This window comes from Aquarana catesbeiana, linkage group LG03 (assembly GCF_042186555.1).
Source record: "Aquarana catesbeiana isolate 2022-GZ linkage group LG03, ASM4218655v1, whole genome shotgun sequence".
Taxonomy (NCBI): domain Eukaryota; kingdom Metazoa; phylum Chordata; class Amphibia; order Anura; family Ranidae; genus Aquarana; species Aquarana catesbeiana.
In genome coordinates this window covers 585011312-585024590 of record NC_133326.1, presented here as the reverse complement: position 1 = coordinate 585024590, position 13279 = coordinate 585011312, and positions in this window count along the sequence as shown.

Sequence of the window (13279 nt, the reverse complement as noted above, 5' to 3'; positions counted from 1 at the left end):
TCCTCTTTTAAAAAACCATAGTGTTCCTCATATACTTTTCAACATCCTTTTCTCCACAATGGAATGTCTTGCAATGTTATTTTTGGCGCCTCTCACCTGTACTGCTAATCTGTATCCCTTGATTTTAGTATAATCATTTGTACTTCTTTGGTTTATTTTATTACTAATTCTTGAATTTGTGTATGAGATTGTCATTTTTTTTTACTTTTATTATCAAAGCTTTTGCTTCTATTTTTATTTTATGATAACTTCTCTGTTTTTTTTTTCAATAAAATCAGATTGAAGTAAAACAGGCAGCGAGGAGATAACTCATCACATCCCAGCCAACTATCAACCACCCTCTAATAAGCGATCCACAGCCAGTGTAAATGAGCCTTTAAAGTGGATGTAAATCTGATTCATGAAATTTGACCTGGGCACATATATCTACATTTTTTTTTCTTATCTCTCTCCAAAGCACTAAGTCCTGTGTCTTTCTGCTGCTCCATTCTTCTGTTATCAGCATGATAACTTCTGAGTTCTGACAAGTTCTCCGACAAAAAAGGTTGGGTGCTATAAATAGATTAGCAGAGAGCTGGTCTATTCATAGCACATTCCTTCCTTCTTCTGCCTATGTGGAGGGGGGTGTGTGCCTTTCCTCCAATCAGCTGTCACACAGTGTATGCCAAGAATCCACTCCCAGTGCTGAACAGGAAGAGAACATTTCTAACACCATGTGCACTTTCTAAAGAATAGAGCAAGCTGAAGACAGCGGATATGCATGTAAAACTTATGTAGGGAGATTTGTTTCATCTCTGTGTGTCATCTGAGGCTGTTCACTTCACTGGGTATATGTGAGGGTTTACATCCACTTTAAAGATCTTTCTATAAGCTGCATGCCTAAATAGTTTAAGCAGGGGGCATTTTTTAATTACAAAAAAAGTTTGCGGGAAAGACCACTATAAAGGATCACAGAGCTTGTTATAAATAAGTACAATACTTTATTCAAGAAATATAAAACATTTTTAAAATATAACAAAAGTTCAAAATATAAATTAAACCACCAATGACAACATTTTCATGTGTGGGGTGTCCCCAAACACAACACACATGCGCCTATACACAGATCCAATTTGTTCAGCTCTGACTGACTGCAATATGCTTAGATATGTCGCACAAACGTGTATGTTCTCATTGTAGTGTGCAAGATCACAAGTTGGGCCCCTTCCTCAAGAAAAGAAGAGGCGTCAGTCTGGGGAATTCATAAAGAGTGTTGTAGACCACCTTTAGAATTTCTTCACTCCTCCTGCTGACAAATTTCAGCTGAATCAGAGATTCATGTACATGAATCTCTCATGGAGTGGAGGCAGCACTGAGTGACACTTCCTTCCTTAGTGAATGTTTTTCCCCTTGATAGATAGGACATCATCTGCTGTGCAACCAACAGTGTTATAACAAAGGATGAGGCATCTCAGGCCCATTATTTTCCCAGCCAGCAGATTTCCCATATGAGAGGTGAAAGTAAATAAAGAGACAGGGATCATTGCTGCTGTCATTACCCAAATATAGCCATAGCTATACTTGGACAATGATGGCAACCAACACCCCGCCCCTTTGTTTACTTTCAGTGGTCATTCGGGGATCTCCCAGCTGGGAGCTAAAAGGGGTTGGGATGCGTCACATAGCCATATTTAGACAATGGTGTCAGCCAGCATCCTCACCCCTTTGTTTAGGTTGGGTTCACACCTATGCTAATTGGATGCGGGTTTCCCCGAATCCATTTCGCATGGTAGGAGATTGTGACTCTCTATGGAGTTGGTTCACATATCTCTGCTGCGGCTTTGGTGCGAATTTGCACAAGGGTCCTGTGCGTTTTTTGGTTCGTTTCAGGTGTGAATTCAGCCCAAAAATTTGTGCTGAAATCTGACCTAAAACGGTGAACAGGGACGCACCGGACCCCTGCTGTTACCCGCATGTGGCAATAGTGTGAACCCAGCCTTACTTTTAGCGTTCAGCCAGGAAATCTCCTAGCTGGTACCTGAATGGGGCTGAGATTCATCACATATTTGGCCAATGATGTCAGCCAACATCCCTGCTGCTTTGTTTACTTTCATCTGTCAGTTTGGGAATCTCCAAGCTGGCAGCTGACTAGAGCCCGGGTATGCTTCACTAGTTGCTTGAATACCGATAGCCACTGGCATCCTAGCAACCCACTAGCCCTGTGCAGGAAGCTGTCACATAAATGACAGCTTCCCAGCATATTAGATTGTAAGCTCTAATGAGCAGGGCCCTCTGATTCCTCCCGCATTGAATTGTATTGTAACTACTCTCTGCCCTCATGTTGTAAAGCGCTGTGCAAACTGTTGGTGCTATATAAATCCTATATAATAATATATGCCCAACTCTGAGCACTGGTGTCTCTCTGAGTGCCAACTCAGAATTGGTCTTAATTACTGCCAGTTTGCTTATCTATGAACTGTAGGTAATTCTTTCAGAATATGCTGCAGCCATAGCGAAATATTCTAAAAGTGTCAATAGCAAGAACTACAGGGGGTCCCCGGGTTACAAACAAGTTAGGGACTGTAGGTTTGTTCTTAAGTTGAATTTGTTTGTAAGTCGGAACAGGTACATTTTTTAAGTGTAGCTCCATCCAAAAAAACTATTTTTAAGCTTTTTGGATAGCATAGGGAAGGGTTATCACCTCTGTAACATTTGTTCTGCTGTCTGTGCACCTCTTCAGAAGATTTCACCTCACTTTCTGTCCCAATGACAATTGGATTTTGAAAATTTTGGGTTGTTGTGGTAACAAGCCTTGGTGATAAAGCATCAGTGGAGGTACCTTTTCCCCATAATAACTCTTACAGGAGTGAATTTCTCTTCCTAGGGGTAGATTTCCTCTCACTTCCTGGTGCCTCCCTCCGTTTGTAAGTAGGAGTCGTTTGTAAGTCGGATGTTTGTAACTAGGGGACCCCCTGTACCTGAATCTAGCCTATGCGTTGGTACTGGTCTTGAAACTGGCGCACGGCTTTCTGTTGCCAGAAAAGTGTCCTTGATGCTTTATTAAATTCCCCTCTATGTGTTTAGCAATAGTGTCTTGCAGCGCTGAGGTCCTGAGTTCAATTTTCAAGAAGCATAATGTTTACACTATCTCATTGTGTTTGTGTGGGTCTCCTTTAAGGGTTCTGATTTGATTCCTTCTCACAGTCCCAAAACATGGCTTCAATTTAAATTACTTTCATCCAACTAGGCCCTAAAAGTTGATATATGTGATTATATGATATATGAACAGGACAATCAGAGCTCCTTCAGCCCGCCCTTCCCCCTGGATATATGCCAGTATTGTTGCACTAGTAAAATTATTTTCCCCTGTCCCAGCTGATCTGGGAGGATTGGAATACCTTTCTTATTATGGCTGGTTCATACCAGGAGGCGCACGTACGTGTGTGTTTTTGCTTCTTCCATTTTTGACATTCATATGGGCTGCCAAATGCAAGGGACCATACAAAAAGTAGTTCAGATGGGACTTACAAAAATCGCGCCACACCAAACCACATGGTACTGCAGTACCAGGCAGATTGGTGGCCACAATCATGCTGTGTTTGCTAGATGCATTTGGGGTGCCATTAACACGCACCCATGCGTGTCTAGGAAGGGCACGTGCACTCCTGTGCGGTGAAGGAAACATGCACAGAAATGCGCCTTTCCAGGCAGCATGGCAGAGGACAGGAGGTGGAGCAGGTCTAGATGGAGTGAATGCTTGGACTGGACTGGGCCATGCCACCCATTTGCTGGCCATGCAGCATCATTGGTTGTTAGGTAACCAGCATCCTTGCAACCAAGAATGGAAGGGAGACTGCAGGGGGGGAATCCACAGGCAGACCATGCTCACCTGAATCCACAGAATGTGCAGTCAGTGTGTGGGCCCTATCCCCCCTGAGGCTTGTGTACGTGGCATTCACTGCACACATGGATGATATGCTAGTGAGTCCAAACTTGCCTGTTAATGGATGAGGATAGAAAGATATTGCCAAATTAAAGCATATCTAAACCAAAAAAAAAGTAATATATTGCAGCTTACCAATCCTTAGATGTGATGATGGCATTAGTTTTCATTTTTCAACTTAAAGTAGAACTGAAGGCAATTTTTTTTTAACAGATACGTTTTTATTTGTCTCTAAAGGGAGACATAGTTTATAAAAGCGCACAATACATAAAACATAATCTAACCTATAATTCAGTGTACAGTCATTCACTCAGGTCATTGTATTTCAAATACAGTCAGGTCCATAAATATTGGGGCATTGACACAATTCTAATCTTTTTTGCTCTATATACCACCACAGTGGATTTGAAATGAAATGAACAAGATGTGCTTTAACTGCAGACTTTCAGCTTTAATTTGAGGGTATTTACATCCAAATCAGGTGAACGGTGTAGGAATTACAACAGTTTGTATATGTGCCTCCCACTTTTTAAGGGACCAAAAGTAATGGGACAGATTAACAATCATCCATCAAACTTTCACTTTTTAATACTTGGTTGCAAGTCCTTTGCAGACATCACCAGACGCTGGGTTTCATCCCTGGTGATACTCTGCCAGGCCTCTACTGCAACTGTCTTCAGTTCCTGCTTGTTCGTGGGGCATTTTCCCCTCAGTTTTGTCTTCAGCAAGTGAAATGCACGCTCAATCGGATTCAGGTCAGGTGATTGACTTGGCCATTGCATAACATTCCACTTCTTTCCCTTAAAAAAGTCTTTGGTTGCTTTCACGGTATGCTTCGGGTCATTGTCCATCTGCACAGTGAAGCGCCATCCAATGAGTTCTGAAGCATTTTGCTGAATATGAGCAGATAATATTGCCCGAAACACTTCAGAATTCATCCTGCTGGTTTTGTCAGCAGTCACATCATCAATAAATACAAGAGAACCAGTTCCATTGGCAGCCATACATGCCCACGCCATGACACTACCACCACCAAGCTTCACTGATGAGGTGGTATGCTTTGGATCATGAGCAGTTCCTTTCCTTCTCCATACTCTTCTCTTCCCATCACTCTGGTACAAGTTGATCTTGGTCTCATCTGTCCATAGGATGATGTTCCAGAACTCTGAAGGCTTTTTTAGATGTTGTTTGGCAAACTCTAATCTGGCCTTCCTGTTTTTGAGGTTCACCAATGGTTTACATCTTGTGGTGATCCCTCTGTATTCACTCTGGTGAAGTCTTCTCTTGATTGTTGACTTTGACACACATACACATACCCCCTGGAGAGTGTTCTTGATCTGGCCAACTGTTGTGAAGGGTGTTTTCTTCACCAGGGAAAGAATTCTTTGGTCATCCACCGCCATTATTTTCCATTGCCTTCCGGGTCTTTTGGTGTTGCTGAGCTCACCGGTGCGTTCTTTCTTTTTAAGGATGTTCCAAACAGTTGATTTGGCCACACCTAATGTTTTTGCTATTCCTCTGATGGGTTTGTTTTGTTTTTTCAGCCTAATGATGGCTTGCTTCACTGATAGTGACAGCTCTTTAGATCTCATATTGAGAGTTGACAGCAACAGATTCCAAATGCAAATAGCACACTTGAAATGAACTCTGGACCTTTTATTTGCTCCTTGTAAATGGGATAATGAGGGAATAACACACACCTGGCCATGGAACAGCTGAGCAGCCAATTGTTGCATTACTTTTGGTCCCTTAAAAAGTGTGAGGCACATATACAAACTGTTGTAATTCCTACACCGTCCACCTGATTTGGGTGTAAATACCCTCAAATTAAAGCTGAAAGTCTGCAGTTAGAGCACATCTTGTTTGTTTCATTTCAAATCCATTGTGGTGGTGTATAGAGCCAAAAAGATTTGAATTGTGTTGATGTCCCAATATTTATGGACCTGACTGTATGTGGTACAGGATACAGTTTTGAAAAATAAAGACACAGGGAGATTCTGGAGGATAAGAACATTCAACTATTCACTTAGTAATTCAAAAGTTCCTAAAATTGACAATAGATGATCATGGTTCTTCTCTACTGGGGGGGGGACAAGGGAACAGCGGGGGGGGGGGCAACATTGGAGAGGAGTGAACTGAACCTCTATGGTTCTGTCTCCTTCCATTGCTCCCAACCAATATATAGATCAATCAGCAAATTTTTCTCAGCTTTTAGTCCACCTTCCCCATAGCTTTACGAATTTCTTAAGGCATTTACGACTCATATACGTGAGTTTCTAGAGTGGTAAGGTGGAGTCAATTATGGCTCTCCATTGTGAAACCGTGGGAGGATCTGGCTGTTTCCATTTAGTTGGGATAGCTTTCCAAGCGTAAAATGTTTCATAAAATATAAACTGTTTGTGTGTATTTGGTGTGACATTATCACAGATACCCAAGAGGAGAATATGCGGATCTGTACCTATCGACAAGCCTCCAACTGAGTTGATCGTAGAAACTACTTCCGACCAGAACTGTTATATGAGAGGGCAGGACCAAACCATGTGAAACAATGTACCCAGTTCAGTGGTACACTTCCGGCACCTATTAGATTGTTTAGGGTATATCCTCGAGAGTCTCTGGTGGGTATATTACGTTCTGTGTAGAAATTTGAGCTGGATAAATCTGTCTCTAGCAGAAATCATTAATGGGATATATTGTTGGATCCCTTCCCTCCAGTCATCATCCGTCAAGGCAGGTATGTCCTCTTTCCACTTCCGGAACAATTCCGTTCCCCCGCTGGAATTCTCACAGGATATCCGCAGGTATAGTGAAGAGAGGATTCGATCTGAGTTGCTGGAGATCAGGAAGACCTCCACCACCTGTGACTTAATGGAGACCCCTAAAGGAAATTGTGCTTGCACAGCGTGAAGCAGCTGCAGGTAGCGGAAAAGCATGCTTGATGGGAGCTGAAAGGTGTCACGTAAAGATTCAAAAGAAAACCAGTGGGCCCTCAGGCATAATGTTGTAATACTTTGGTTTCCCAGAGAGCAGGATCAGGGATGGACTGTAGGTGTCGCAGCCTAGGGTTACCCCATAGTGGTGTGTATGGAGAGATTGTATTGGCCTTGTTAAGTTTAGCTGACATTTGTTCCCATACTTGAGCTGTCGTTCGCATTGGGGTAGTCATTTCTGGGTGCGCTCTTAGACCTCTAAACACCAGGTTACTCAATGCAGAATAAGACCCCCGGATGGCCGCCTCTAAGTTAACTGAGGGGTTAGTGTGAGATTGGGTGAACCACCATCGGACCGTCACCATAACTGCTGCCCTGTAATACTGTTTGAAACAAGGAAGTGCCAGTCCCCCAAGGGAAAGGGGAAGTTGCAAGGTTGCCTTGGCAACTCTAGGGGCGGACCCAGCCCATATAAAAGTGTTCAGTATTTGGTCTAATTTCTGGAAGAAGGAGTTAGGAATGGGAACTGGGGTATTACGAAACACATAAAGGAATTTGGAGAGAAGTGTCATTTTAATTAGGTTAATCCTCCCAACTGGTGAGAGGGGCAGAGACTTCCAGGTCTGGCATTTGGGTGTGAGTTGTTGAAGTACTGGGTACATGTTGTCTGTCAGGTACAGGGCAGGGTCCTTCTGGACTTTAATTCCCAGGTATCGAAACTTAAGGACACATGTTAATGGTGTATGGGCTGCTGGGTGGGGGCCTTATTGATTGAGATAATGGGAAAAGTAATGATTTGGTTTAATTAATCTGGATACCCGAAAAGGATCCATAGTGGTTTATAAGCCCTAGCGCTGCTTCTAGAGATGTAGATGCGTCTGGGAGATAGAGAAGGGTATCATCTGAACTGCAGACAGGTTTACTTACCTCCCTTCCAAAAGTCTGGGTCCCTCGTCAGAACCGACATCTTCTCCCCGGGTGCCAGTCCTCTATCTTCATTGGCCAGTGCTGAGTGACACAAACACAGGAATCAATCACTCCGGCACACAGTTACATAGTTAGTCAGTTAGTTTATCCAGAGGAAGACGAAAAACTCCAGTAAAGCACGATCCAATTTGCTCCAGCAGGGGAAAAAATTCCTTCCTGATTCCCCGGGAGGCAATCGGATATTCCCTGGATCAACTTTACCTATAAATGTTAGTAACCAGTTATATTATGTACACCTAGGAAAGAATCCAGGCCTTTTTAAAAGCAATCCACTGAGATGGCCAGAACCACCTCTGGAGGGAGTCTATTCCACATTTTAACAGCTCTTACTGTAAAGAAACCTTTCCATATTTGGAGATGAAATCTCTTTTCCTAATAGTAAAGAGTGCCCCCCCGTCCTCTGTGATGACCTTAAAATTAATAACTCAACACCAAGTTCACTATATGGACCCCTTATGTATTTATACATGTTGATCCCCTCTTCTTAAGAGAGAATACATTCAATTTCTCTAATATATCCTCATAGCTGAGCTCCTCCATGCCTCTTATCAGTTTGGTTGCCCTTTTCTGCACTTTCTCCAGTTCCCCATTATCCTTTTTTGGTAACTGGTGCCCAAAACGGAACTGCATATTTCAGATAATGTTTTACTAATAATTTGTACAGGAGAAAATGATATCTTTCTCTCTGGAGTCTATACCTCTCTTAATACAAGAAAGGACTTTGCTCACTTTGGAAACTATAGCTTGGCATTGTATGCTATTATTGAGCTTATGATCTACCAAAGCCCCCAGATCCTTCTTCACTATGGACCCCCCAGTTGTACTCCCCCTAGTATGTATGATGCATGCATATTCTTAGCCCCCAAGTGCATAACTTTATGTTTACGTTTATCAACATAAAACCTCATTTGCCACATAGTTGTTGAATCAAACAGTGCATTGAGGTTGGCTTGTGAGGCTTTATTCACACCAGGCGGATCCGCTGCCATGGAGTCTGCCAGAGTCCACCAGCTCAGCGGGAGATCTCTCCGTTGATCTTCGCTGAGCCGGCGGGTGACAGGTCCCTGTCCCAGGGGCTTGTTGAGCACCACTGCTTGCTATGGAGGGATCGGACAAAAACGGACAGCATGTCCGTTTTCATCAGATCTCACCCGATCTGATCCGCCAGGGACAGATGTGAACGTAGGGCCATCATCTGATTTTAGCGGATCGGACTGGGTTGGATGTCAGCGGACATGTCACCGCCGACATCCGTCGCTCCATAGACTAACATGGAGCGCCCGTTCAGGTCCGCCGACAAAACTGACAGGCGGACTGAATGGTCCGACAGTGTGAAAGGGGCCTTAGTTGGCGACATCATGTAAGGATGTTATTTCACTGCAGAGTTTGGTGTCATTTGCAAAGACAGAAATTTTACTTTTAATCCCAGACCCTATATCATTTATAAAGATATTAAAGGGGCCCCAACACTGAACCTTGGGGTACATCACTGATAACCTTAGACCATTCAGAGTAAGAGTCATTAACCACTACTCTCTGAATTATTTAGCCAGTCATTTAGCCAGTTTTCTATCCATTTACAAACTGATCTTTCCAAGCCTGTAGACTTTACCTTAAACATTAGCCATGTGTGGGGAACTGTATCAAACGCTTTTGCAGAATCCAAGTATACTACGTCCACAGCCACCACTCTGTCCAAGGTTTTATTTACCTCCTCATAAAAATAAATCAGGTTTGCTTGACAACTTCTGTCTTTCATTAATCCATGCTGTCTGTTGCTTAAAATATTTTTTTCCATCAAGAACTCATCTATGTGATCTTTTATTAAACTCTACAGTAACAGGTCTATAGTTACTTGGTAAAGACTTTGATCCCTTTTTAAATATAGGCATCATATTGGCCCTACGTCAATCAAGTGGTACTATTCTAGCCATTAACGAGTCCCTAAAAATTAGAAACAATGGCTTTGAAATGACAGGGCTCAATTCTTTTAGGATCTGTGGGTAGATGCCATCTGGTCTTGGTGCATTATCCACCTTTATTCTGTCAGAAACCATGAATCAGACTGAGACAGAAGTACAGTTAATCACACTTGTTTAATAATAATAATAAAAAGGTAAACAGAGTAAGCGTAGGCAATACATAGCCAGAGTTCAGTAATCAGATCGGGTAGTCAGCCAATGCCAATGTCAGCGAGCCAGAGATCAACGTAGTAGTACAGCAAGCAGGATCGGGAGCCAGAAGGGACGTCAGCCGAGCAAGTCTTCAACAGGAACACAGGAGAAAGTCTCTGAGATGTGACCAAAGGCGAAGGCAGAGATGAAGTGAGCTGGAGGGCTTTAAGTAGGCAGGACTGACGAGCAGATCATCGACAGCTACGTCACTGTGGAGAGAAAGGAGCTGGCAATTAGCTGACAGCTGAGCGGCCAGCTCAGAGAAGGAAGGGCTGAGCCCAGCCCTGACAGATTCTGTCTAAATATTTCTGGACCATATCCTTTTTGAGCCATTGTGGATCATTTGGGGCTGTGTCAAAATCATTCCCATTATGGACATTAGCTCCCCCATGCTCCTTCGTATACACAGATCTTAAGAAAGTATTTAATAAATTTGCCTTCTCTTTGTCCCCAGTCACCCACACCAGATTATTTTGTAAAGGGCCTACATGCTCAGACCTGACCTTTTTACTACTAATATATTTAAATAATTTTTTGGGGTTCTTCCTACTATCTTTTGAAATGTGTCGTTCGTTTTGAATTTTTGCGTCCTTTATTTCCTTTTTACATATTCTATTATGTTCTTTGTCACATTTAAACGATGATAGTGTTCCTTAATTTTTATATTTTTTAAAGTTCTTCTCTTATTATTGATAGCTTTTCTAACTTTGGCCGTGATCCACAGAGGTTTTATTTTTAGCCTTTTGAACTTATTGCCCATGGGAATATACGTTGCGATATACTTTGCAGTGAGTTCGCATACAGTCTTTTTGAAGAATTCCCATTTCTGTTATGTGTTCATCAATGCCGATATTCCCTAGCAGTCTAAATCTTGGAGAGCAGCCCTCATCCTTGTAAAATTTGCTCTCTTTAGACCCCTTTCACACTGGAGGTGTTTATCAGGTGCTTTAGCGCTAAAAATAGCACCTGTAAAGCGCATTAAAAAATGCCTCATTTGCAATCCCAGTGTGAAAGCCAGAATGCTTTAACACTGGGACGCTGCGCAGGCAGGACATAAAAAAGTCCTGTAAGCAGCTTCCTAGAGGTGCTTTAGGAGCAGTGTATACACTGCTCCTAAAGCACCCATGCCCATTGAAAAATAAATGGGCAGAGCTGCCAAATCACCTGCAAAGCACCTCGGCAGCGGCGGTTTGCAGGCGCTTTTAACTCTTTATTCGGCCGCTAGCGGGGGTTAAAAGTCGAAAACAGCCTCTAAAATGACTGCAAGGTGCCACTAAAATTAGTGGCGCTTTACCGCCGACACCCATACGTGTTCAGTGTGAAAGGGCTCTCAAGGTAATTTTTTTCCTTGTGTTTCCTTAATTTCCTGTATGTGTTTTTTGCTTACAGCTAACATTAAATGAAATCACTGCTACCCAGATGTTCTTTTATACAGTTCACAGGGGGTGCATGGGCACCAACCCCCCCCCCCCCCCCAAAAAAAAAAAAAAAAAAAAAAGGCCCTTTAAGAGTTTTCAGGTGCCGAACACACGGCGGTCTATAGGAAGCTTCCCAGCATGCAATCAGCTGATTGCAAGCTGAGAAGCTGATTTTTAAGTGAAGGTTCGGGGCGCAAGTGATGCGCCCGCAAACACTCCCACTCTTCATTGATTCGGTGGGCCTCCTTTCCAATTTTTTAATTGGCGGGGACAGAGGACGACTGGGTGGTACTTTTTGGGGCCACTGCTGCGTCACTTCTGGTTTCCCGACTCACTGCTGTTTGGAGAGCAGTGGCGTCACTCGCTATGACGTTATGGAGCAGCTCTTCCTCCTCCTGGCCTACCTCCTCCCTGTCCTCCAGCTCCTACACATAGGCGTGCTCCAGGTGGATGTCTCTCGCACTGTGACTGCCCCCAGGTAAGCATTAGACCTCTCTCTCTCTCTCTCTCTCTCTCTGGGAAGCCTGCAATTGACACTTAGTACTCTTGCTTCAGTGGCTTGTTATGGGACTTTTCTCAGCTCTGCCGTCCTTGCTGTGTACTCCGGGGAACTGACAGGTCGGCAGATTAGTCCCTGGATCTCAAGAATGTGAGGAGAGAATGTGAGTCAGCGAGACAGCATCAGCTTTAACTCCTTCCAGGCTGAGCAGTAATTATTGCAACATCTCAGCCTTATTTTTGGAGACAGTGGACAAGTGAAAGAAGGCAATGTGTAGGTGGATGGGGACCAATGTGTATATAGAGGATGCAATGCATGGGGGGGAAGTGTAAAAGGAAGGGGGGTAAATGTGGGCAGAAGGGGGTAGTACAGGGAGGGTGTACTACATACAGGGAGGGGGGTTAATATATACAGGGAGGGAGGTTAATATGTACAGGGAGGGGGGTAATATGTACAGGGGAGTAATATGTACAGGAGTGGGTAATATGTACAGGGGGTAATATGTACAGGAGGGGGTAATATGTACAGGGGGGTAATATGTACAGGAAGGGGTAATATGTATAGGAGGGGGTAATATGTACAGGGAGGGGCGGTAATATGTTCAGGGAGGGGGGTAATATGTACAGGAGGGGTGATATGTACAGGGGGGTAATATGCACAGGAGGGGGTAATATGTACAGAGAGGGGGGGTAATATGTACAGGAGGGGTAATATGTACAGGGGGGTAATATGTACAGGAGGGGTAATATGTACAGAGGGGATAATATGTACAGGAGGGGGTAATATGTACAGGAAGGGATAATATGTACAGGGGGGGTAATATGTACAGGAGGGGGTAATATGTACAGGGAGGGGGTTAATATGTACAGGAGGGTGTAATATGTACAGGGAGGGGGGTAATATGTACAGAAGGGGGTAATATGTACAGGGGTGGGGGGTAATATGTACAGGGAGGGGGTAATATGTACAGAAGGGGATAATATGTACAGGGAGGGGGGTAATATGTACAAGAGAGTGTAATATATCTGTGACCGAGGCTACACTATATACCCTGATCTGTGACTGAGGCTGCACTATGTATACTGATCTGTAAGGCTGCACTATATACCCTATCTGTAATGCTGAGCTATATACCCTGATCTGTGAGGCTGAACTGTATACTCTGTCCTGTGATGCTGAGCTATATACCCTGATCTGTGAGGCTGAGCTCTACACTCTGTCCTGTGATGCTAAACTGTATACCCTGTCCTGTGATGCTGGGGCTGTATACTCTGTCCTGTGATGCTGGGGCTGTATACTTTGTCTTGTGATGCTGGGGCTGTAAACTCTGTGCTGTGATTCTGGGGCTG